Source organism: Chiloscyllium punctatum, chromosome 40 (assembly GCF_047496795.1).
Source record: "Chiloscyllium punctatum isolate Juve2018m chromosome 40, sChiPun1.3, whole genome shotgun sequence".
In the NCBI taxonomy this organism is placed as follows: domain Eukaryota; kingdom Metazoa; phylum Chordata; class Chondrichthyes; order Orectolobiformes; family Hemiscylliidae; genus Chiloscyllium; species Chiloscyllium punctatum.
In genome coordinates, this window is record NC_092778.1 from 31,259,263 (window position 1) to 31,282,941 (window position 23,679).

The following is a 23,679-nucleotide window of genomic DNA, read 5'->3' on the forward strand; positions in this document are numbered from 1 at the left end:
AAGAAGAGAAAAGAGAAAAGAGGAAAGAAGAGAAAAGGAGAGAAATGGGAAAAGAGAAAAAAGGAGAAAAGAAGAGAAAAGAAGAGGAAAAAAGAGAAAAGAGAAAAGAAGAGAAAAGGGAAACGAGAAATAAAGAGAAAAGAAGGGGAAAGAAGAGAAACGTGAAAAGAGAAAAAAGAAGTGAAAAAAGAAAAGAGAAGAAGAGAAAAGAGAGAAGAGAAAAGAAGAGAAAAGAGAAAAGAAAAAAGAAGAGAAAAGGGAAAAGAGAAGAGAGAAAAGAAGAGAAAAGAGAAAAGAGGAAAGAAGAGAAAAGGAGAGAAATGGGAAAAGAGAAAAAAGGATAAAAGAAGAGAAAAGAAGAGGAAAAAAGAGAAAAGAGAAAAGAAGAGAAAAGGGAAAAGACAAAAGACAAAAGAAGAGAAAAGAGAAAAGAGAAAAGACTGGAAATGAAGAGAAAAGGGAAAAGGGAAAAGAGAAAAGAAGGGGAAAGAAGAGAAAATGGAATGAGAAAAAAGAAGAGGAAAGAATAGAAAAGAGAAAAGAGTAAAGAAGAGCAAAGGGAAAGAATGAAGAAGAGAAAAGAAGAGGACAGAAGAGAAACGTCAAAAGAGAAAAAAGAAGAAGTGAAAAAAGAAAAGAGAAGAAGAGAAAAGAGAGATGAGAAAAGAAGAGAAAAGAAGAGAATAGATCAGAAAAGAGAAAAGAAGAGAAAAGAGAAAAGACAAAAGAAGAGAAAAGAGAAAAGAGAAAAGACTGGAAAAGAAGAGAAAAGGGAAATGAGAAAAGAAGAGTGCAGAAGAGAAATGTGAAAAGAGAAAAAAGAAGTGAAAAAAGAAAAGACAAGAAGAGAAAAGAGAAAAGAGGAAAGAAGAGAAAAGGAGAGAAATGGGAAAAGAGAAAAAAGGAGAAAAGAAGAGAAAAGAAGAGGAAAAAAGAGAAAAGAGAAAAGAAGAGAAAAGGGAAACGAGAAATAAAGAGAAAAGAAGGGGAAAGAAGAGAAATGTGAAAAGAGAAAAAAAGAGGAGAAAAGAGAAAAGAGAAAAGAAGAGGAAAGAAGAGAAACGTGAAAAGAGAAAAAAGAAGTGAAAAAAGAAAAGAGAAGAAGAGAAAAGAGAGAAGAGAAAAGAAGAGAAAAGAGAAAAGCAAAAAGAAGAGAAAAGGGAAAAGAGAAGAGAGAAAAGAAGAGAAAAGAGAAAAGAGGAAAGAAGAGAAAAGGAGAGAAATGGGAAAAGAGAAAAAAGGAGAAAAGAAGAGAAAAGAAGAGGAAAAAAGAGAAAAGAGAAAAGAAGAGAAAAGGGAAACGAGAAATAAAGAGAAAAGAAGGGGAAAGAAGAGAAACGTGAAAAGAGAAAAAAGAAGTGAAAAAAGAAAAGAGAAGAAGAGAAAAGAGAGAAGAGAAAAGAAGAGAAAAGAGAAAAGAAAAAAGAAGAGAAAAGGGAAAAGAGAAGAGAGAAAAGAAGAGAAAAGAGAAAAGAGGAAAGAAGAGAAAAGGAGAGAAATGGGAAAAGAGAAAAAAGGATAAAAGAAGAGAAAAGAAGAGGAAAAAAGAGAAAAGAGAAAAGAAGAGAAAAGGGAAAAGACAAAAGACAAAAGAAGAGAAAAGAGAAAAGAGAAAAGACTGGAAATGAAGAGAAAAGGGAAAAGGGAAAAGAGAAAAGAAGGGGAAAGAAGAGAAAATGGAATGAGAAAAAAGAAGAGGAAAGAATAGAAAAGAGAAAAGAGTAAAGAAGAGCAAAGGGAAAGAATGAAGAAGAGAAAAGAAGAGGACAGAAGAGAAACGTCAAAAGAGAAAAAAGAAGAAGTGAAAAAAGAAAAGAGAAGAAGAGAAAAGAGAGATGAGAAAAGAAGAGAAAAGAAGAGAATAGATCAGAAAAGAGAAAAGAAGAGAAAAGAGAAAAGACAAAAGAAGAGAAAAGAGAAAAGAGAAAAGACTGGAAAAGAAGAGAAAAGGGAAATGAGAAAAGAAGAGTGCAGAAGAGAAATGTGAAAAGAGAAAAAAGAAGTGAAAAAAGAAAAGACAAGAAGAGAAAAGAGAAAAGAGGAAAGAAGAGAAAAGGAGAGAAATGGGAAAAGAGAAAGAAGGAGAAAAGAAGAGGAAAAAAGAGAAAAGAGAAAAGAAGAGAAAAGGGAAACGAGAAATAAAGAGAAAAGAAGAGGAAAGAAGAGAAATGTGAAAAGAGAAAAAAAGAGGAGAAAAGAGAAAAGAGAAAAGAAGAGGAAAGAAGAGAAACGTGAAAAGAGAAAAAAGAAGTGTAAAAAGAAAAGAGAAGAAGAGAAAAGAGAGAAGAGAAAAGAAGAGAAAAGAGAAAAGAAAAAAGAAGAGAAAAGGGAAAAGAGAAGAGAGAAAAGAAGAGAAAAGAGAAAAGGGAAAAGAGAAAAGAGGAGGAAAAAAGAGAGAAACGGAATCAGAAAAAAGAAGAGAAAAGGAGAGAAATGGGAAAAGAGAAAAAAGGAGAAAAGAAGAGAAAAGAAGAGGAAAAAAGAGAAGAATGGAATGAGAAAAAAGTAGAGAAAAGGAGAGAAATGGGAAAAGAGAAAAAAGGAGAAAAGAAGAGGAAAGAAGAGGAAAAAAGAGAAAAGAAAAAAAGAGAAAAGAAGAGAATAGATGAGAAAAGAGAAAAGAAGAGAAAAGAGAAAAGACAAAAGACAAAAGAAGAGAAAAGAGAAAAGAGAAAAGACTGGAAAAGAAGAGAAAAGGCAAAAGGGAAAAGAGAAAAGAAGGGGAAAGAAGAGAAAAATGGAATGAGAAAAAAGAAGAGGAAAGAATAGAAAAGAGAAAAGAGTAAAGAAGAGCAAAGGGAAAGAATGAAAAAGAGAAAAGAAGAGGACAGAAGAGAAACGTCAAAAGAGAAAAAAGAAGTGAAAAAAGAAAAGAGAAGAAGAGAAAAGAGAGATGAGAAAAGAAGAGAAAAGAGAAAAGAAGAGAATAGATCATAAAAGAGAAAAGAAGAGAAAAGACAAAAGAAGAGAAAAGAGAAAAGAGAAAAGACTGGAAAAGAAGAGAAAAGGGAAATGAGAAAAGAAGAGTGCAGAAGAGAAATGTGAAAAGAGAAAAAAGAAGTGAAAAAAGAAAAGACAAGAAGAGAAAAGAGAAAAGAGGAAAGAAGAGAAAAGGAGAGAAATGGGAAAAGAGAAAAAAGGAGAAAAGAAGAGAAAAGAGAAAAGGGAAATGAGAAAAGAAGAGGACAGAAGAGAAATGTGAAAAGAGAAAAAAGAAGTGAAAAAAGATGAGAAGAAGAGAAAAGAGAAAAGAAGAGAATAGATCAGAAAAGAGAAAAGAAGAGAAAAGACAAAAGAAGAGAAAAGAGAAAAGACTGGAAACGAAGAGAAAAGGGAAATGAGAAAAGAAGAGTGCAGAAGAGAAATGTGAAAAGAGAAATAAGAAGAAGTGAAAAAAGAAAAGAGAAGAAGAGAAAAGAGAAAAGAGGAAAGAAGAGAAAAGGAGAGAAATGGGAAAAGAGAAAAAAGGAGAAAAGAAGAGAAAAGAAGAGGAAAAAAGAGAAAAGAGAAAAGAAGAGAAAAGGGAAAAGACAAAAGACAAAAGAAGAGAAAAGAGAAAAGAGAAAAGACTGGAAATGAAGAGAAAAGGGAAAAGGGAAAAGAGAAAAGAAGGGGAAAGAACAGAAAAATGGAATGAGAAAAAAGAAGAGGAAAGAATAGAAAAGAGAAAAGAGTAAAGAAGAGCAAAGGGAAAGAATGAAGAAGAGAAAAGAAGAGGACAGAAGAGAAACGTCAAAAGAGAAAAAAGAAGAAGTGAAAAAAGAAAAGAGAAGAAGAGAAAAGAGAGATGAGAAAAGAAGAGAAAAGAAGAGAATAGATCAGAAAAGAGAAAAGAAGAGAAAAGAGAAAAGAGAAAAGACTGGAAAAGAAGAGAAAAGGGAAATGAGAAAAGAAGAGTGCAGAAGAGAAATGTGAAAAGAGAAAAAAGAAGAAGTGAAAAAAGAAAAGAGAAGAGAAAAGAGAAAAGAGGAAAGAAGAGAAAAGGAGAGAAATGGGAAAAGAGAAAAAAGGAGAAAAGAAGAGAAAAGAAGAGGAAAAAAGAGAAAAGAGAAAAGAAGAGAAAAGGGAAATGAGAAATAAAGAGAAAAGAAGAGGAAAGAAGAGAGATGGGAAAAGAGAAAAAAAAGAGGAGAAAAGAAAAGAGAAAAGAAGAGGAAAGAAGAGAAACGTGAAAAGAGAAAAAAGAATTGAAAAAAGAAAAGAGAAGAAGAGAAAAAAAAGAAGAGAAAAGAAGAGAAAAGAGAAAAGAAAAAAGAAGAGAAAAGGGAAAAGAGAAGAGAGAAAAGAAGAGAAAAGAGAAAAGGGAAAAGAGAAAAGAAGAGGAAAAAAGAGAAAAATGGAATGAGAAAAAAGAAGAGAAAAGGAGAGAAATGGGAAAAGAGAAAAATAGAATGAGAAAAAAGAAGGGAAAAGGAGAGAAATGGGAAAAGAGAAAAAAGGAGAAAAGAAGAGGAAAGAAGAGGAAAAAAGAGAAAAGAAAAAAAGAGAAAAGAAGAGAATAGATGAGAAAAGAGAAAAGAAGAGAAAAGAGAAAAGACAAAAGACAAAAGAAGAGAAAAGCGAAAAGAGAAAAGACTGGAAAAGAAGAGAAAAGGCAAAAGGGAAAAGAGAAAAGAAGGGGAAAGAAGAGAAAAATTGAATGAGAAAAAAGAAGAGGAAAGAATAGAAAAGAGAAAAGAGTAAAGAAGAGCAAAGGGAAAGAATGAAAAAGAGAAAAGAAGAGGACAGAAGAGAAACGTCAAAAGAGAAAAAAGAAGTGAAAAAAGAAAAGAGAAGAAGAGAAAAGAGAGATGAGAAAAGAAGAGAAAAGAGAAAAGAAGAGAATAGATCATAAAAGAGAAAAGAAGAGAAAAGACAAAAGAAGAGAAAAGAGAAAAGAGAAAAGACTGGAAAAGAAGAGAAAAGGGAAATGAGAAAAGAAGAGTGCAGAAGAGAAATGTGAAAAGAGAAAAAAGAAGTGAAAAAAGAAAAGACAAGAAGAGAAAAGAGAAAAGAGGAAAGAAGAGAAAAGGAGAGAAATGGGAAAAGAGAAAAAAGGAGAAAAGAAGAGAAAAGAAGAGGAAAAAAGAGAAAAGAGAAAAGATGAGAAAAGGGAAACGAGAAATAAAGAGAAAAGAAGGGGAAAGAAGAGAAATGTGAAAAGAGAAAAAAAGAGGAGAAAAGAGAAAAGAGAAAAGAAGAGGAAAGAAGAGAAACGTGAAAAGAGAAAAAAGAAGTGAAAAAAGAAAAGAGAAGAAGAGAAAAGAGAGAAGAGAAAAGAAGAGAAAAGAGAAAAGAAAAAAGAAGAGAAAAGGGAAAAGAGAAGAGAGAAAAGAAGAGAAAAGAGAAAAGAGGAAAGAAGAGAAAAGGAGAGAAATGGGAAAAGAGAAAAAAGGAGAAAAGAAGAGAAAAGAAGAGGAAAAAAGAGAAAAGAGAAAAGAAGAGAAAAGGGAAACGAGAAATAAAGAGAAAAGAAGGGGAAAGAAGAGAAACGTGAAAAGAGAAAAAAGAAGTGAAAAAAGAAAAGAGAAGAAGAGAAAAGAGAGAAGAGAAAAGAAGAGAAAAGAGAAAAGAAAAAAGAAGAGAAAAGGGAAAAGAGAAGAGAGAAAAGAAGAGAAAAGAGAAAAGAGGAAAGAAGAGAAAAGGAGAGAAATGGGAAAAGAGAAAAAAGGATAAAAGAAGAGAAAAGAAGAGGAAAAAAGAGAAAAGAGAAAAGAAGAGAAAAGGGAAAAGACAAAAGACAAAAGAAGAGAAAAGAGAAAAGAGAAAAGACTGGAAATGAAGAGAAAAGGGAAAAGGGAAAAGAGAAAAGAAGGGGAAAGAAGAGAAAATGGAATGAGAAAAAAGAAGAGGAAAGAATAGAAAAGAGAAAAGAGTAAAGAAGAGCAAAGGGAAAGAATGAAGAAGAGAAAAGAAGAGGACAGAAGAGAAACGTCAAAAGAGAAAAAAGAAGAAGTGAAAAAAGAAAAGAGAAGAAGAGAAAAGAGAGATGAGAAAAGAAGAGAAAAGAAGAGAATAGATCAGAAAAGAGAAAAGAAGAGAAAAGAGAAAAGACAAAAGAAGAGAAAAGAGAAAAGAGAAAAGACTGGAAAAGAAGAGAAAAGGGAAATGAGAAAAGAAGAGTGCAGAAGAGAAATGTGAAAAGAGAAAAAAGAAGTGAAAAAAGAAAAGACAAGAAGAGAAAAGAGAAAAGAGGAAAGAAGAGAAAAGGAGAGAAATGGGAAAAGAGAAAAAAGGAGAAAAGAAGAGAAAAGAAGAGGAAAAAAGAGAAAAGAGAAAAGAAGAGAAAAGGGAAACGAGAAATAAAGAGAAAAGAAGGGGAAAGAAGAGAAATGTGAAAAGAGAAAAAAAGAGGAGAAAAGAGAAAAGAGAAAAGAAGAGGAAAGAAGAGAAACGTGAAAAGAGAAAAAAGAAGTGAAAAAAGAAAAGAGAAGAAGAGAAAAGAGAGAAGAGAAAAGAAGAGAAAAGAGAAAAGCAAAAAGAAGAGAAAAGGGAAAAGAGAAGAGAGAAAAGAAGAGAAAAGAGAAAAGAGGAAAGAAGAGAAAAGGAGAGAAATGGGAAAAGAGAAAAAAGGAGAAAAGAAGAGAAAAGAAGAGGAAAAAAGAGAAAAGAGAAAAGAAGAGAAAAGGGAAACGAGAAATAAAGAGAAAAGAAGGGGAAAGAAGAGAAACGTGAAAAGAGAAAAAAGAAGTGAAAAAAGAAAAGAGAAGAAGAGAAAAGAGAGAAGAGAAAAGAAGAGAAAAGAGAAAAGAAAAAAGAAGAGAAAAGGGAAAAGAGAAGAGAGAAAAGAAGAGAAAAGAGAAAAGAGGAAAGAAGAGAAAAGGAGAGAAATGGGAAAAGAGAAAAAAGGATAAAAGAAGAGAAAAGAAGAGGAAAAAAGAGAAAAGAGAAAAGAAGAGAAAAGGGAAAAGACAAAAGACAAAAGAAGAGAAAAGAGAAAAGAGAAAAGACTGGAAATGAAGAGAAAAGGGAAAAGGGAAAAGAGAAAAGAAGGGGAAAGAAGAGAAAATGGAATGAGAAAAAAGAAGAGGAAAGAATAGAAAAGAGAAAAGAGTAAAGAAGAGCAAAGGGAAAGAATGAAGAAGAGAAAAGAAGAGGACAGAAGAGAAACGTCAAAAGAGAAAAAAGAAGAAGTGAAAAAAGAAAAGAGAAGAAGAGAAAAGAGAGATGAGAAAAGAAGAGAAAAGAAGAGAATAGATCAGAAAAGAGAAAAGAAGAGAAAAGAGAAAAGACAAAAGAAGAGAAAAGAGAAAAGAGAAAAGACTGGAAAAGAAGAGAAAAGGGAAATGAGAAAAGAAGAGTGCAGAAGAGAAATGTGAAAAGAGAAAAAAGAAGTGAAAAAAGAAAAGACAAGAAGAGAAAAGAGAAAAGAGGAAAGAAGAGAAAAGGAGAGAAATGGGAAAAGAGAAAGAAGGAGAAAAGAAGAGGAAAAAAGAGAAAAGAGAAAAGAAGAGAAAAGGGAAACGAGAAATAAAGAGAAAAGAAGAGGAAAGAAGAGAAATGTGAAAAGAGAAAAAAAGAGGAGAAAAGAGAAAAGAGAAAAGAAGAGAAAAAAAGAGGAGAAAAGAGAAAAGAGAAAAGAAGAGGAAAGAAGAGAAACGTGAAAAGAGAAAAAAGAAGTGTAAAAAGAAAAGAGAAGAAGAGAAAAGAGAGAAGAGAAAAGAAGAGAAAAGAGAAAAGAAAAAAGAAGAGAAAAGGGAAAAGAGAAGAGAGAAAAGAAGAGAAAAGAGAAAAGGGAAAAGGGAAAAGAGGAGGAAAAAAGAGAGAAACGGAATCAGAAAAAAGAAGAGAAAAGGAGAGAAATGGGAAAAGAGAAAAAAGGAGAAAAGAAGAGAAAAGAAGAGGAAAAAAGAGAAGAATGGAATGAGATAAAAGAAGAGAAAAGGAGAGAAATGGGAAAAGAGAAAAAAGGAGAAAAGAAGAGGAAAGAAGAGGAAAAAAGAGAAAAGAAAAAAAGAGAAAAGAAGAGAATAGATGAGAAAAGAGAAAAGAAGAGAAAAGAGAAAAGACAAAAGACAAAAGAAGAGAAAAGAGAAAAGAGAAAAGACTGGAAAAGAAGAGAAAAGGCAAAAGGGAAAAGAGAAAAGAAGGGGAAAGAAGAGAAAAATGGAATGAGAAAAAAGAAGAGGAAAGAATAGAAAAGAGAAAAGAGTAAAGAAGAGCAAAGGGAAAGAATGAAGAAGAGAAAAGAAGAGGACAGAAGAGAAACGTGAAAAGAGAAAAAAGAAGAAGTGAAAAAAGAAAAGAGAAGAAGAGAAAAGAGAGATGAGAAAAGAAGAGAAAAGAAGAGAATAGATCAGAAAAGAGAAAAGAAGAGAAAAGAGAAAAGACAAAAGAAGAGAAAAGAGAAAAGAGAAAAGACTGGAAAAGAAGAGAAAAGGGAAATGAGAAAAGAAGAGTGCAGAAGAGAAATGTGAAAAGAGAAAAAAGAAGTGAAAAAAGAAAAGACAAGAAGAGAAAAGAGAAAAGAGGAAAGAAGAGAAAAGGAGAGAAATGGGAAAAGAGAAAAAAGGAGAAAAGAAGAGAAAAGAAGAGGAAAAAAGAGAAAAGAGAAAAGAAGAGAAAAGGGAAACGAGAAATAAAGAGAAAAGAAGGGGAAAGAAGAGAAATGTGAAAAGAGAAAAAAAGAGGAGAAAAGAGAAAAGAGAAAAGAAGAGGAAAGAAGAGAAACGTGAAAAGAGAAAAAAGAAGTGTAAAAAGAAAAGAGAAGAAGAGAAAAGTGAGAAGAGAAAAGAGAAAAGAAAAAAGAAGAGAAAAGGGAAAAGAGAAGAGAGAAAAGAAGAGAAAAGAGAAAAGAGGAAAGAAGAGAAAAGGAGAGAAATGGGAAAAGAGAAAAAAGGAGAAAAGAAGAGAAAAGAAGAGGAAAAAAGAGAAAAGAGAAAAGAAGAGAAAAGGAGAGAAATGGGAAAAGAGAAAAAAGGATAAAAGAAGAGAAAAGAAGAGGAAAAAAGAGAAAAGAGAAAAGAAGAGAAAAGGGAAAAGACAAAAGACAAAAGAAGAGAAAAGAGAAAAGAGAAAAGACTGGAAATGAAGAGAAAAGGGAAAAGGGAAAAGAGAAAAGAAGGGGAAAGAAGAGAAAATGGAATGAGAAAAAAGAAGAGGAAAGAATAGAAAAGAGAAAAGAGTAAAGAAGAGCAAAGGGAAAGAATGAAGAAGAGAAAAGAAGAGGACAGAAGAGAAACGTCAAAAGAGAAAAAAGAAGAAGTGAAAAAAGAAAAGAGAAGAAGAGAAAAGAGAGATGAGAAAAGAAGAGAAAAGAAGAGAATAGATCAGAAAAGAGAAAAGAAGAGAAAAGAGAAAAGACAAAAGAAGAGAAAAGAGAAAAGAGAAAAGACTGGAAAAGAAGAGAAAAGGGAAATGAGAAAAGAAGAGTGCAGAAGAGAAATGTGAAAAGAGAAAAAAGAAGTGAAAAAAGAAAAGACAAGAAGAGAAAAGAGAAAAGAGGAAAGAAGAGAAAAGGAGAGAAATGGGAAAAGAGAAAGAAGGAGAAAAGAAGAGGAAAAAAGAGAAAAGAGAAAAGAAGAGAAAAGGGAAACGAGAAATAAAGAGAAAAGAAGAGGAAAGAAGAGAAATGTGAAAAGAGAAAAAAAGAGGAGAAAAGAGAAAAGAGAAAAGAAGAGGAAAGAAGAGAAACGTGAAAAGAGAAAAAAGAAGTGAAAAAAGAAAAGAGAAGAAGAGAAAAGAGAGAAGAGAAAAGAAGAGAAAAGAGAAAAGAAAAAAGAAGAGAAAAGGGAAAAGAGAAGAGAGAAAAGAAGAGAAAAGAGAAAAGAGGAAAGAAGAGAAAAGGAGAGAAATGGGAAAAGAGAAAAAAGGATAAAAGAAGAGAAAAGAAGAGGAAAAAAGAGAAAAGAGAAAAGAAGAGAAAAGGGAAAAGACAAAAGACAAAAGAAGAGAAAAGAGAAAAGAGAAAAGACTGGAAATGAAGAGAAAAGGGAAAAGGGAAAAGAGAAAAGAAGGGGAAAGAAGAGAAAATGGAATGAGAAAAAAGAAGAGGAAAGAATAGAAAAGAGAAAAGAGTAAAGAAGAGCAAAGGGAAAGAATGAAGAAGAGAAAAGAAGAGGACAGAAGAGAAACGTCAAAAGAGAAAAAAGAAGAAGTGAAAAAAGAAAAGAGAAGAAGAGAAAAGAGAGATGAGAAAAGAAGAGAAAAGAAGAGAATAGATCAGAAAAGAGAAAAGAAGAGAAAAGAGAAAAGACAAAAGAAGAGAAAAGAGAAAAGAGAAAAGACTGGAAAAGAAGAGAAAAGGGAAATGAGAAAAGAAGAGTGCAGAAGAGAAATGTGAAAAGAGAAAAAAGAAGTGAAAAAAGAAAAGACAAGAAGAGAAAAGAGAAAAGAGGAAAGAAGAGAAAAGGAGAGAAATGGGAAAAGAGAAAAAAGGAGAAAAGAAGAGAAAAGAAGAGGAAAAAAGAGAAAAGAGAAAAGAAGAGAAAAGGGAAACGAGAAATAAAGAGAAAAGAAGGGGAAAGAAGAGAAATGTGAAAAGAGAAAAAAAGAGGAGAAAAGAGAAAAGAGAAAAGAAGAGGAAAGAAGAGAAACGTGAAAAGAGAAAAAAGAAGTGAAAAAAGAAAAGAGAAGAAGAGAAAAGAGAGAAGAGAAAAGAAGAGAAAAGAGAAAAGAAAAAAGAAGAGAAAAGGGAAAAGAGAAGAGAGAAAAGAAGAGAAAAGAGAAAAGAGGAAAGAAGAGAAAAGGAGAGAAATGGGAAAAGAGAAAAAAGGAGAAAAGAAGAGAAAAGAAGAGGAAAAAAGAGAAAAGAGAAAAGAAGAGAAAAGGGAAACGAGAAATAAAGAGAAAAGAAGGGGAAAGAAGAGAAACGTGAAAAGAGAAAAAAGAAGTGAAAAAAGAAAAGAGAAGAAGAGAAAAGAGAGAAGAGAAAAGAAGAGAAAAGAGAAAAGAAAAAAGAAGAGAAAAGGGAAAAGAGAAGAGAGAAAAGAAGAGAAAAGAGAAAAGAGGAAAGAAGAGAAAAGGAGAGAAATGGGAAAAGAGAAAAAAGGATAAAAGAAGAGAAAAGAAGAGGAAAAAAGAGAAAAGAGAAAAGAAGAGAAAAGGGAAAAGACAAAAGACAAAAGAAGAGAAAAGAGAAAAGAGAAAAGACTGGAAATGAAGAGAAAAGGGAAAAGGGAAAAGAGAAAAGAAGGGGAAAGAAGAGAAAATGGAATGAGAAAAAAGAAGAGGAAAGAATAGAAAAGAGAAAAGAGTAAAGAAGAGCAAAGGGAAAGAATGAAGAAGAGAAAAGAAGAGGACAGAAGAGAAACGTCAAAAGAGAAAAAAGAAGAAGTGAAAAAAGAAAAGAGAAGAAGAGAAAAGAGAGATGAGAAAAGAAGAGAAAAGAAGAGAATAGATCAGAAAAGAGAAAAGAAGAGAAAAGAGAAAAGACAAAAGAAGAGAAAAGAGAAAAGACTGGAAAAGAAGAGAAAAGGGAAATGAGAAAAGAAGAGTGCAGAAGAGAAATGTGAAAAGAGAAAAAAGAAGTGAAAAAAGAAAAGACAAGAAGAGAAAAGAGAAAAGAGGAAAGAAGAGAAAAGGAGAGAAATGGGAAAAGAGAAAGAAGGAGAAAAGAAGAGGAAAAAAGAGAAAAGAGAAAAGAAGAGAAAAGGGAAACGAGAAATAAAGAGAAAAGAAGAGGAAAGAAGAGAAATGTGAAAAGAGAAAAAAAGAGGAGAAAAGAGAAAAGAGAAAAGAAGAGAAAAAAAGAGGAGAAAAGAGAAAAGAGAAAAGAAGAGGAAAGAAGAGAAACGTGAAAAGAGAAAAAAGAAGTGTAAAAAGAAAAGAGAAGAAGAGAAAAGAGAGAAGAGAAAAGAAGAGAAAAGAGAAAAGAAAAAAGAAGAGAAAAGGGAAAAGAGAAGAGAGAAAAGAAGAGAAAAGAGAAAAGGGAAAAGGGAAAAGAGGAGGAAAAAAGAGAGAAACGGAATCAGAAAAAAGAAGAGAAAAGGAGAGAAATGGGAAAAGAGAAAAAAGGAGAAAAGAAGAGAAAAGAAGAGGAAAAAAGAGAAGAATGGAATGAGAAAAAAGAAGAGAAAAGGAGAGAAATGGGAAAAGAGAAAAAAGGAGAAAAGAAGAGGAAAGAAGAGGAAAAAAGAGAAAAGAAAAAAAGAGAAAAGAAGAGAATAGATGAGAAAAGAGAAAAGAAGAGAAAAGAGAAAAGACAAAAGACAAAAGAAGAGAAAAGAGAAAAGAGAAAAGACTGGAAAAGAAGAGAAAAGGCAAAAGGGAAAAGAGAAAAGAAGGGGAAAGAAGAGAAAAATGGAATGAGAAAAAAGAAGAGGAAAGAATAGAAAAGAGAAAAGAGTAAAGAAGAGCAAAGGGAAAGAATGAAGAAGAGAAAAGAAGAGGACAGAAGAGAAACGTGAAAAGAGAAAAAAGAAGAAGTGAAAAAAGAAAAGAGAAGAAGAGAAAAGAGAGATGAGAAAAGAAGAGAAAAGAAGAGAATAGATCAGAAAAGAGAAAAGAAGAGAAAAGAGAAAAGACAAAAGAAGAGAAAAGAGAAAAGAGAAAAGACTGGAAAAGAAGAGAAAAGGGAAATGAGAAAAGAAGAGTGCAGAAGAGAAATGTGAAAAGAGAAAAAAGAAGTGAAAAAAGAAAAGACAAGAAGAGAAAAGAGAAAAGAGGAAAGAAGAGAAAAGGAGAGAAATGGGAAAAGAGAAAAAAGGAGAAAAGAAGAGAAAAGAAGAGGAAAAAAGAGAAAAGAGAAAAGAAGAGAAAAGGGAAACGAGAAATAAAGAGAAAAGAAGGGGAAAGAAGAGAAATGTGAAAAGAGAAAAAAAGAGGAGAAAAGAGAAAAGAGAAAAGAAGAGGAAAGAAGAGAAACGTGAAAAGAGAAAAAAGAAGTGTAAAAAGAAAAGAGAAGAAGAGAAAAGAGAGAAGAGAAAAGAGAAAAGAAAAAAGAAGAGAAAAGGGAAAAGAGAAGAGAGAAAAGAAGAGAAAAGAGAAAAGAGGAAAGAAGAGAAAAGGAGAGAAATGGGAAAAGAGAAAAAAGGAGAAAAGAAGAGAAAAGAAGAGGAAAAAAGAGAAAAGAGAAAAGAAGAGAAAAGGAGAGAAATGGGAAAAGAGAAAAAAGGATAAAAGAAGAGAAAAGAAGAGGAAAAAAGAGAAAAGAGAAAAGAAGAGAAAAGGGAAAAGACAAAAGACAAAAGAAGAGAAAAGAGAAAAGAGAAAAGACTGGAAATGAAGAGAAAAGGGAAAAGGGAAAAGAGAAAAGAAGGGGAAAGAAGAGAAAATGGAATGAGAAAAAAGAAGAGGAAAGAATAGAAAAGAGAAAAGAGTAAAGAAGAGCAAAGGGAAAGAATGAAGAAGAGAAAAGAAGAGGACAGAAGAGAAACGTCAAAAGAGAAAAAAGAAGAAGTGAAAAAAGAAAAGAGAAGAAGAGAAAAGAGAGATGAGAAAAGAAGAGAAAAGAAGAGAATAGATCAGAAAAGAGAAAAGAAGAGAAAAGAGAAAAGACAAAAGAAGAGAAAAGAGAAAAGAGAAAAGACTGGAAAAGAAGAGAAAAGGGAAATGAGAAAAGAAGAGTGCAGAAGAGAAATGTGAAAAGAGAAAAAAGAAGTGAAAAAAGAAAAGACAAGAAGAGAAAAGAGAAAAGAGGAAAGAAGAGAAAAGGAGAGAAATGGGAAAAGAGAAAGAAGGAGAAAAGAAGAGGAAAAAAGAGAAAAGAGAAAAGAAGAGAAAAGGGAAACGAGAAATAAAGAGAAAAGAAGAGGAAAGAAGAGAAATGTGAAAAGAGAAAAAAAGAGGAGAAAAGAGAAAAGAGAAAAGAAGAGGAAAGAAGAGAAACGTGAAAAGAGAAAAAAGAAGTGTAAAAAGAAAAGAGAAGAAGAGAAAAGAGAGAAGAGAAAAGAAGAGAAAAGAGAAAAGAAAAAAGAAGAGAAAAGGGAAAAGAGAAGAGAGAAAAGAAGAGAAAAGAGAAAAGGGAAAAGAGAAAAGAGGAGGAAAAAAGAGAGAAACGGAATCAGAAAAAAGAAGAGAAAAGGAGAGAAATGGGAAAAGAGAAAAAAGGAGAAAAGAAGAGAAAAGAAGAGGAAAAAAGAGAAGAATGGAATGAGAAAAAAGAAGAGAAAAGGAGAGAAATGGGAAAAGAGAAAAAAGGAGAAAAGAAGAGGAAAGAAGAGGAAAAAAGAGAAAAGAAAAAAAGTGAAAAGAAGAGAATAGATGAGAAAAGAGAAAAGAAGAGAAAAGAGAAAAGACAAAAGACAAAAGAAGAGAAAAGAGAAAAGAGAAAAGACTGGAAAAGAAGAGAAAAGGCAAAAGGGAAAAGAGAAAAGAAGGGGAAAGAAGAGAAAAATGGAATGAGAAAAAAGAAGAGGAAAGAATAGAAAAGAGAAAAGAGTAAAGAAGAGCAAAGGGAAAGAATGAAAAAGAGAAAAGAAGAGGACAGAAGAGAAACGTCAAAAGAGAAAAAAGAAGTGAAAAAAGAAAAGAGAAGAAGAGAAAAGAGAGATGAGAAAAGAAGAGAAAAGAGAAAAGAAGAGAATAGATCATAAAAGAGAAAAGAAGAGAAAAGACAAAAGAAGAGAAAAGAGAAAAGAGAAAAGACTGGAAAAGAAGAGAAAAGGGAAATGAGAAAAGAAGAGTGCAGAAGAGAAATGTGAAAAGAGAAAAAAGAAGTGAAAAAAGAAAAGACAAGAAGAGAAAAGAGAAAAGAGGAAAGAAGAGAAAAGGAGAGAAATGGGAAAAGAGAAAAAAGGAGAAAAGAAGAGAAAAGAGAAAAGGGAAATGAGAAAAGAAGAGGACAGAAGAGAAATGTGAAAAGAGAAAAAAGAAGTGAAAAAAGATGAGAAGAAGAGAAAAGAGAGATGAGAAAAGAAGAGAAAAGAGAAAAGAAGAGAATAGATCAGAAAAGAGAAAAGAAGAGAAAAGACAAAAGAAGAGAAAAGAGAAAAGACTGGAAACGAAGAGAAAAGGGAAATGAGAAAAGAAGAGTGCAGAAGAGAAATGTGAAAAGAGAAATAAGAAGAAGTGAAAAAAGAAAAGAGAAGAAGAGAAAAGAGAAAAGAGGAAAGAAGAGAAAAGGAGAGAAATGGGAAAAGAGAAAAAAGGAGAAAAGAAGAGAAAAGAAGAGGAAAAAAGAGAAAAGAGAAAAGAAGAGAAAAGGGAAAAGACAAAAGACAAAAGAAGAGAAAAGAGAAAAGAGAAAAGACTGGAAATGAAGAGAAAAGGGAAAAGGGAAAAGAGAAAAGAAGGGGAAAGAACAGAAAAATGGAATGAGAAAAAAGAAGAGGAAAGAATAGAAAAGAGAAAAGAGTAAAGAAGAGCAAAGGGAAAGAATGAAGAAGAGAAAAGAAGAGGACAGAAGAGAAACGTCAAAAGAGAAAAAAGAAGAAGTGAAAAAAGAAAAGAGAAGAAGAGAAAAGAGAGATGAGAAAAGAAGAGAAAAGAAGAGAATAGATCAGAAAAGAGAAAAGAAGAGAAAAGAGAAAAGAGAAAAGACTGGAAAAGAAGAGAAAAGGGAAATGAGAAAAGAAGAGTGCAGAAGAGAAATGTGAAAAGAGAAAAAAGAAGAAGTGAAAAAAGAAAAGAGAAGAGAAAAGAGAAAAGAGGAAAGAAGAGAAAAGGAGAGAAATGGGAAAAGAGGAAAAAGGAGAAAAGAAGAGAAAAGAAGAGGAAAAAAGAGAAAAGAGAAAAGAAGAGAAAAGGGAAATGAGAAATAAAGAGAAAAGAAGAGGAAAGAAGAGAGATGGGAAAAGAGAAAAAAAAGAGGAGAAAAGAAAAGAGAAAAGAAGAGGAAAGAAGAGAAACGTGAAAAGAGAAAAAAGAATTGAAAAAAGAAAAGAGAAGAAGAGAAAAGAGAGAAGAGAAAAGAAGAGAAAAGAGAAAAGAAAAAAGAAGAGAAAAGGGAAAAGAGAAGAGAGAAAAGAAGAGAAAAGAGAAAAGGGAAAAGAGAAAAGAAGAGGAAAAAAGAGAAAAATGGAATGAGAAAAAAGAAGAGAAAAGGAGAGAAATGGGAAAAGAGAAATATAGAATGAGAAAAAAGAAGGGAAAAGGAGAGAAATGGGAAAAGAGAAAAAAGGAGAAAAGAAGAGGAAAGAAGAGGAAAAAAGAGAAAAGAAAAAAAGAGAAAAGAAGAGAATAGATGAGAAAAGAGAAAAGAAGAGAAAAGAGAAAAGACAAAAGACAAAAGAAGAGAAAAGCGAAAAGAGAAAAGACTGGAAAAGAAGAGAAAAGGCAAAAGGGAAAAGAGAAAAGAAGGGGAAAGAAGAGAAAAATGGAATGAGAAAAAAGAAGAGGAAAGAATAGAAAAGAGAAAAGAGTAAAGAAGAGCAAAGGGAAAGAATGAAAAAGAGAAAAGAAGAGGACAGAAGAGAAACGTCAAAAGAGAAAAAAGAAGTGAAAAAAGAAAAGAGAAGAAGAGAAAAGAGAGATGAGAAAAGAAGAGAAAAGAGAAAAGAAGAGAATAGATCATAAAAGAGAAAAGAAGAGAAAAGACAAAAGAAGAGAAAAGAGAAAAGAGAAAAGACTGGAAAAGAAGAGAAAAGGGAAATGAGAAAAGAAGAGTGCAGAAGAGAAATGTGAAAAGAGAAAAAAGAAGTGAAAAAAGAAAAGACAAGAAGAGAAAAGAGAAAAGAGGAAAGAAGAGAAAAGGAGAGAAATGGGAAAAGAGAAAAAAGGAGAAAAGAAGAGAAAAGAAGAGGAAAAAAGAGAAAAGAGAAAAGATGAGAAAAGGGAAACGAGAAATAAAGAGAAAAGAAGGGGAAAGAAGAGAAATGTGAAAAGAGAAAAAAAGAGGAGAAAAGAGAAAAGAGAAAAGAAGAGGAAAGAAGAGAAACGTGAAAAGAGAAAAAAGAAGTGAAAAAAGAAAAGAGAAGAAGAGAAAAGAGAGAAGAGAAAAGAAGAGAAAAGAGAAAAGAAAAAAGAAGAGAAAAGGGAAAAGAGAAGAGAGAAAAGAAGAGAAAAGAGAAAAGAGGAAAGAAGAGAAAAGGAGAGAAATGGGAAAAGAGAAAAAAGGAGAAAAGAAGAGAAAAGAAGAGGAAAAAAGAGAAAAGAGAAAAGAAGAGAAAAGGGAAACGAGAAATAAAGAGAAAAGAAGGGGAAAGAAGAGAAACGTTAAAAGAGAAAAAAGAAGTGAAAAAAGAAAAGAGAAGAAGAGAAAAGAGAGAAGAGAAAAGAAGAGAAAAGAGAAAAGAAAAAAGAAGAGAAAAGGGAAAAGAGAAGAGAGAAAAGAAGAGAAAAGAGAAAAGAGGAAAGAAGAGAAAAGGAGAGAAATGGGAAAAGAGAAAAAAGGAGAAAAGAAGAGAAAAGAAGAGGAAAAAAGAGAAAAGAGAAAAGAAGAGAAAAGGGAAAAGACAAAAGACAAAAGAAGAGAAAAGAGAAAAGAGAAAAGACTGGAAATGAAGAGAAAAGGGAAAAGGGAAAAGAGAAAAGAAGGGGAAAGAAGAGAAAATGGAATGAGAAAAAAGAAGAGGAAAGAATAGAAAAGAGAAAAGAGTAAAGAAGAGCAAAGGGAAAGAATGAAGAAGAGAAAAGAAGAGGACAGAAGAGAAACGTCAAAAGAGAAAAAAGAAGAAGTGAAAAAAGAAAAGAGAAGAAGAGAAAAGAGAGATGAGAAAAGAAGAGAAAAGAAGAGAATAGATCAGAAAAGAGAAAAGAAGAGAAAAGAGAAAAGACAAAAGAAGAGAAAAGAGAAAAGAGAAAAGACTGGAAAAGAAGAGAAAAGGGAAATGAGAAAAGAAGAGTGCAGAAGAGAAATGTGAAAAGAGAAAAAAGAAGTGAAAAAAGAAAAGACAAGAAGAGAAAAGAGAAAAGAGGAAAGAAGAGAAAAGGAGAGAAATGGGAAAAGAGAAAGAAGGAGAAAAGAAGAGGAAAAAAGAGAAAAGAGAAAAGAAGAGAAAAGGGAAACGAGAAATAAAGAGAAAAGAAGAGGAAAGAAGAGAAATGTGAAAAGAGAAAAAAAGAGGAGAAAAGAGAAAAGAGAAAAGAAGAGGAAAGAAGAGAAACGTGAAAAGAGAAAAAAGAAGTGTAAAAAGAAAAGAGAAGAAGAGAAAAGAGAGAAGAGAAAAGAAGAGAAAAGAGAAAAGAAAAAAGAAGAGAAAAGGGAAAAGAGAAGAGAGAAAAGAAGAGAAAAGAGAAAAGGGAAAAGAGAAAAGAGGAGGAAAAAAGAGAGAAACGGAATCAGAAAAAAGAAGAGAAAAGGAGAGAAATGGGAAAAGAGAAAAAAGGAGAAAAGAAGAGAAAAGAAGAGGAAAAAAGAGAAGAATGGAATGAGAAAAAAGTAGAGAAAAGGAGAGAAATGGGAAAAGAGAAAAAAGGAGAAAAGAAGAGGAAAGAAGAGGAAAAAAGAGAAAAGAAAAAAAGAGAAAAGAAGAGAATAGATGAGAAAAGAGAAAAGAAGAGAAAAGAGAAAAGACAAAAGACAAAAGAAGAGAAAAGAGAAAAGACTGGAAAAGAAGAGAAAAGGCAAAAGGGAAAAGAGAAAAGAAGGGGAAAGAAGAGAAAAATGGAATGAGAAAAAAGAAGAGGAAAGAATAGAAAAGAGAAAAGAGTAAAGAAGAGCAAAGGGAAAGAATGAAAAAGAGAAAAGAAGAGGACAGAAGAGAAACGTCAAAAGAGAAAAAAGAAGTGAAAAAAGAAAAGAGAAGAAGAGAAAAGAGAGATGAGAAAAGAAGAGAAAAGAGAAAAGAAGAGAATAGATCATAAAAGAGAAAAGAAGAGAAAAGACAAAAGAAGAGAAAAGAGAAAAGAGAAAAGACTGGAAAAGAAGAGAAAAGGGAAATGAGAAAAGAAGAGTGCAGAAGAGAAATGTGAAAAGAGAAAAAAGAAGTGAAAAAAGAAAAGACAAGAAGAGAAAAGAGAAAAGAGGAAAGAAGAGAAAAGGAGAGAAATGGGAAAAGAGAAAAAAGGAGAAAAGAAGAGAAAAGAGAAAAGGGAAATGAGAAAAGAAGAGGACAGAAGAGAAATGTGAAAAGAGAAAAAAGAAGTGAAAAAAGATGAGAAGAGAAAAGAGAGATGAGAAAAGAAGAGAAAAGAGAAAAGAAGAGAATAGATCAGAAAAGAGAAAAGAAGAGAAAAGACAAAAGAAGAGAAAAGAGAAAAGACTGGAAACGAAGAGAAAAGGGAAATGAGAAAAGAAGAGTGCAGAAGAGAAAGGTGAAAAGAGAAATAAGAAGAAGTGAAAAAAGAAAAGAGAAGAAGAGAAAAGAGAAAAGAGGAAAGAAGAGAAAAGGAGAGAAATGGGAAAAGAGAAAAAAGGAGAAAAGAAGAGAAAAGAAGAGGAAAAAAGAGAAAAGAGAAAAGAAGAGAAAAGGGAAAAGACAAAAGACAAAAGAAGAGAAAAGAGAAAAGAGAAAAGACTGGAAATGAAGAGAAAAGGGAAAAGGGAAAAGAGAAAAGAAGGGGAAAGAACAGAAAAATGGAATGAGAAAAAAGAAGAGGAAAGAATAGAAAAGAGAAAAGAGTAAAGAAGAGCAAAGGGAAAGAATGAAGAAGAGAAAAGAAGAGGACAGAAGAGAAACGTCAAAAGAGAAAAAAGAAGAAGTGAAAAAAGAAAAGAGAAGAAGAGAAAAGAGAGATGAGAAAAGAAGAGAAAAGAAGAGAATAGATCAGAAAAGAGAAAAGAAGAGAAAAGAGAAAAGAGAAAAGACTGGAAAAGAAGAGAAAAGGGAAATGAGAAAAGAAGAGTGCAGAAGAGAAATGTGAAAAGAGAAAAAAGAAGAAGTGAAAAAAGAAAAGAGAAGAGAAAAGAGAAAAGAGGAAAGAAGAGAAAAGGAGAGAAATGGGAAAAGAGAAAAAAGGAGAAAAGAAGAGAAAAGAAGAGGAAAAAAGAGAAAAGAGAAAAGAAGAGAAAAGGGAAATGAGAAATAAAGAGAAAAGAAGAGGAAAGAAGAGAGATGGGAAAAGAGAAAAAAAAGAGGAGAAAAGAAAAGAGAAAAGAAGAGGAAAGAAGAGAAACGTGAAAAGAGAAAAAAGAATTGAAAAAAGAAAAGAGAAGAAGAGAAAAGAGAGAAGAGAAAAGAAGAGAAAAGAGAAAAGAAAAAAGAAGAGAAAAGGGAAAAGAGAAGAGAGAAAAGAAGAGAAAAGAGAAAAGGGAAAAGAGAAAAGAAGAGGAAAAAAGAGAAAAATGGAATGAGAAAAAAGAAGAGAAAAGGAGAGAAATGGGAAAAGAGAAAAAAGGAGAAAAGAAGAGGAAAGAAGAGGAAAAAAGAGAAAAGAAAAAAAGAGAAAAGAAGAGAATAGATGAGAAAAGAGAAAAGAAGAGAAAAGAGAAAAGACAAAAGACAAAAGAAGAGAAAAGCGAAAAGAGAAAAGACTGGAAAAGAAGAGAAAAGGCAAAAGGGAAAAGAGAAAAGAAGGGGAAAGAAGAGAAAAATGGAATGAGAAAAAAGAAGAGGAAAGAATAGAAAAGAGAAAAGAGTAAAGAAGAGCAAAGGGAAAGAATGAAAAAGAGAAAAGAAGAGGACAGAAGAGAAACGTCAAAAGAGAAAAAAGAAGTGAAAAAAGAAAAGAGAAGAAGAGAAAAGAGAGATGAGAAAAGAAGAGAAAAGAGAAAAGAAGAGAATAGATCATAAAAGAGAAAAGAAGAGAAAAGACAAAAGTAGAGAAAAGAGAAAAGAGAAAAGACTGGAAAAGAAGAGAAAAGGGAAATGAGAAAAGAAGAGTGCAGAAGAGAAATGTGAAAAGAGAAAAAAGAAGTGAAAAAAGAAAAGACAAGAAGAGAAAAGAGAAAAGAGGAAAGAAGAGAAAAGGAGAGAAATGGGAAAAGAGAAAAAAGGAGAAAAGAAGAGAAAAGAAGAGGAAAAAAGAGAAAAGAGAAAAGATGAGAAAAGGGAAACGAGAAATAAAGAGAAAAGAAGGGGAAAGAAGAGAAATGTGAAAAGAGAAAAAAAGAGGAGAAAAGAGAAAAGAGAAAAGAAGAGGAAAGAAGAGAAACGTGAAAAGAGAAAAAAGAAGTGAAAAAAGAAAAGAGAAGAAGAGAAAAGAGAGAAGAGAAAAGAAGAGAAAAGAGAAAAGAAAAAAGAAGAGAAAAGGGAAAAGAGAAGAGAGAAAAGAAGAGAAAAGAGAAAAGAGGAAAGAAGAGAAAAGGAGAGAAATGGGAAAAGAGAAAAAAGGAGAAAAGAAGAGAAAAGAAGAGGAAAAAAGAGAAAAGAGAAAAGAAGAGAAAAGGGAAACGAGAAATAAAGAGAAAAGAAGGGGAAAGAAGAGAAACGTGAAAAGAGAAAAAAGAAGTGAAAAAAGAAAAGAGAAGAAGAGAAAAGAGAGAAGAGAAAAGAAGAGAAAAGAGAAAAGAAAAAAGAAGAGAAAAGGGAAAAGAGAAGAGAGAAAAGAAGAGTAAAGAGAAAAGAGGAAAGAAGAGAAAAGGAGAGAAATGGGAAAAGAGAAAAAAGGATAAAAGAAGAGAAAAGAAGAGGAAAAAAGAGAAAAGAGAAAAGAAGAGAAAAGGGAAAAGACAAAAGACAAAAGAAGAGAAAAGAGAAAAGAGAAAAGACTGGAAATGAAGAGAAAAGGGAAAAGGGAAAAGAGAAAAGAAGGGGAAAGAAGAGAAAATGGAATGAGAAAAAAGAAGAGGAAAGAATAGAAAAGAGAAAAGAGTAAAGAAGAGCAAAGGGAAAGAATGAAGAAGAGAAAAGAAGAGGACAGAAGAGAAACGTCAAAAGAGAAAAAAGAAGAAGTGAAAAAAGAAAAGAGAAGAAGAGAAAAGAGAGATGAGAAAAGAAGAGAAAAGAAGAGAATAGATCAGAAAAGAGAAAAGAAGAGAAAAGAGAAAAGACAAAAGAAGAGAAAAGAGAAAAGAGAAAAGACTGGAAAAGAAGAGAAAAGGGAAATGAGAAAAGAAGAGTGCAGAAGAGAAATGTGAAAAGAGAAAAAAGAAGTGAAAAAAGAAAAGACAAGAAGAGAAAAGAGAAAAGAGGAAAGAAGAGAAAAGGAGAGAAATGGGAAAAGAGAAAAAAGGAGAAAAGAAGAGAAAAGAAGAGGAAAAAAGAGAAAAGAGAAAAGAAGAGAAAAGGGAAACGAGAAATAAAGAGAAAAGAAGGGGAAAGAAGAGAAATGTGAAAAGAGAAAAAAAGAGGAGAAAAGAGAAAAGAGAAAAGAAGAGGAAAGAAGAGAAACGTGAAAAGAGAAAAAAGAAGTGAAAAAAGAAAAGAGAAGAAGAGAAAAGAGAGAAGAGAAAAGAAGAGAAAAGAGAAAAGAAAAAAGAAGAGAAAAGGGAAAAGAGAAGAGAGAAAAGAAGAGAAAAGAGAAAAGAGGAAAGAAGAGAAAAGGAGAGAAATGGGAAAAGAGAAAAAAGGAGAAAAGAAGAGAAAAGAAGAGGAAAAAAGAGAAAAGAGAAAAGAAGAGAAAAGGGAAACGAGAAATAAAGAGAAAAGAAGGGGAAAGAAGAGAAACGTGAAAAGAGAAAAAAGAAGTGAAAAAAGAAAAGAGAAGAAGAGAAAAGAGAGAAGAGAAAAGAGAAAAGAAAAAAGAAGAGAAAAGGGAAAAGAGAAGAGAGAAAAGAAGAGAAAAGAGAAAAGAGGAAAGAAGAGAAAAGGAGAGAAATGGGAAAAGAGAAAAAAGGATAAAAGAAGAGAAAAGAAGAGGAAAAAAGAGAAAAGAGAAAAGAAGAGAAAAGGGAAAAGACAAAAGACAAAAGAAGAGAAAAGAGAAAAGAGAAAAGACTGGAAATGAAGAGAAAAGGGAAAAGGGAAAAGAGAAAAGAAGGGGAAAGAAGAGAAAATGGAATGAGAAAAAAGAAGAGGAAAGACTAGAAAAGAGAAAAGAGTAAAGAAGAGCAAAGGGAAAGAATGAAGAAGAGAAAAGAAGAGGACAGAAGAGAAACGTCAAAAGAGAAAAAAGAAGAAGTGAAAAAAGAAAAGAGAAGAAGAGAAAAGAGAGATGAGAAAAGAAGAGAAAAGAAGAGAATAGATCAGAAAAGAGAAAAGAAGAGAAAAGAGAAAAGACAAAAGAAGAGAAAAGAGAAAAGACTGGAAAAGAAGAGAAAAGGGAAATGAGAAAAGAAGAGTGCAGAAGAGAAATGTGAAAAGAGAAAAAAGAAGTGAAAAAAGAAAAGACAAGAAGAGAAAAGAGAAAAGAGGAAAGAAGAGAAAAGGAGAGAAATGGGAAAAGAGAAAGAAGGAGAAAAGAAGAGGAAAAAAGAGAAAAGAGAAAAGAAGAGAAAAGGGAAACGAGAAATAAAGAGAAAAGAAGAGGAAAGAAGAGAAATGTGAAAAGAGAAAAAAAGAGGAGAAAAGAGAAAAGAGAAAAGAAGAGGAAAGAAGAGAAACGTGAAAAGAGAAAAAAGAAGTGTAAAAAGAAAAGAGAAGAAGAGAAAAGAGAGAAGAGAAAAGAAGAGAAAAGAGAAAAGAAAAAAGAAGAGAAAAGGGAAAAGAGAAGAGAGAAAAGAAGAGAAAAGACAAAAGAAGAGAAAAGAGAAAAGAGAAAAGACTGGAAAAGAAGAGAAAAGGGAAATGAGAAAAGAAGAGTGCAGAAGAGAAATGTGAAAAGAGAAAAAAGAAGTGAAAAAAGAAAAGACAAGAAGAGAAAAGAGAAAAGAGGAAAGAAGAGAAAAGGAGAGAAATGGGAAAAGAGAAAAAAGGAGAAAAGAAGAGAAAAGAGAAAAGGGAAATGAGAAAAGAAGAGGACAGAAGAGAAATGTGAAAAGAGAAAAAAGAAGTGAAAAAAGATGAGAAGAAGAGAAAAGAGAGATGAGAAAAGAAGAGAAAAGAGAAAAGAAGAGAATAGATCAGAAAAGAGAAAAGAAGAGAAAAGACAAAAGAAGAGAAAAGAGAAAAGACTGGAAAC